Source organism: Mesoplodon mirus (genome assembly GCF_964341445.2).
Source record: "Mesoplodon mirus genome assembly, chromosome: 11".
Taxonomy (NCBI): Eukaryota; Metazoa; Chordata; class Mammalia; order Artiodactyla; family Ziphiidae; genus Mesoplodon; species Mesoplodon mirus.
In genome coordinates this window covers 35360196-35361519 of record NC_138987.1, presented here as the reverse complement: position 1 = coordinate 35361519, position 1324 = coordinate 35360196, and positions in this window count along the sequence as shown.

Below are 1324 nucleotides of genomic sequence, written 5' to 3'. Positions count from 1 at the left end.
TTCATTTGTTGAAAACTTTTATTTCTTTGGTTAAATAACACAAATGCACATGGCATTTAATTCAGATGGTATGGAAGGAGTTCGGGGAGCTTAGAACTCTTTCCTGCCCTTCCGCTCTTCACTTTCAGCACGCCCCACTGGCAGTTTCTAACCCATGGAGAGATGCTATCGTGGTGCCAGCAGATATGGGTGCACACTTTATCATGATAAGTGACTACGAGTTTCCCAAGGTGGCAGGGGGGAACACGGAGGCAGCGTTTCTCAAACTTCCTTGACTTGACCACAGAACCACTCCCAAGCATTTCTGGGTCTAGCATCTGGAGGAACACCCTTTTTGGGGAATGGATCCCTGGTCTTCGTGTTCTGCCATGAGACTTTAGGTAGGAGGGGATCGGCAGTGGTGCCCTGAGAGTTCAGACTCCCATCTCTGAGAACGCAGCCATACTTCTGTCTTTTGCGGCCCATCCAGGGGCTGCCTTTTAGTTTGAGGGAAGGTGCCAGAGCTGGCAGTCTACTTGGGGACACTGAGGTCTGGGAGGGCAAGCACTCACCCGGGTCAGGAGCAGGTCAGAGGCCTGGCTGGGATCAGGATCTCCTGCTCCTAGGCAGTGCTCTCACACGAGGGGCCCCAGTAAGCCCACAGCTCAGCTGGGCCATAGAAGTGCTCTGACCCTGGGACAGCTCTGGGGGAGAGATCTGGGGGAGTTCTCAGAAGCGTGGGAGCCCTGCCCCATACTGCATGGTCATTTTCTGAGAGACGGAGGAGATAAGATTGTGACCGGGTGTGTGGCATCTGCACAGGGTTGGTGTGACATGTGGGTTGTCTGGGACCTTTGAGTCCTGAGTACACTGCGCTGGTGTGATGTCGTGTGCCTCTTGCTGATGTGACGTGTGCGCCGTTTGGCTGTCGTGCAGACTGCGTGTTGAGGTGGGCGCCAGGTGCCAAGTGGGAGCCGCGGGCCGGGCGCGGGGGCGCGCGGTGCGCCGTGGGAGCCGACGCCGCGTGCCCCGCGCGCACGCGAGAGGGTGAGAGGTTGCATGTCCCGCCCGCGCCGCCGGGCCCCGAGGCCGGGCAGGTGTGGGCGGGCCGTCGGGACCCCGCCGAGCCAGGGCCGGGAGAGCCGGCGGGAAACAGGAAGCGGGGGGGGGGGGGAGGCGCGCGGCGGCCGGACGGCGGGGAGCCGGGCGTGCTGGCGGACGTGCGGGTGGTTGGCCGGCCGGACGCTCCTCGGCCCGGGCCGGGGCGGCGATGTGGGGAGGCCGGGGCAGCCCGGGCGGCGGCGGGGCCGGGGCCGGGGCCGGGGCCGGGGCCGGGGGCGGGGCC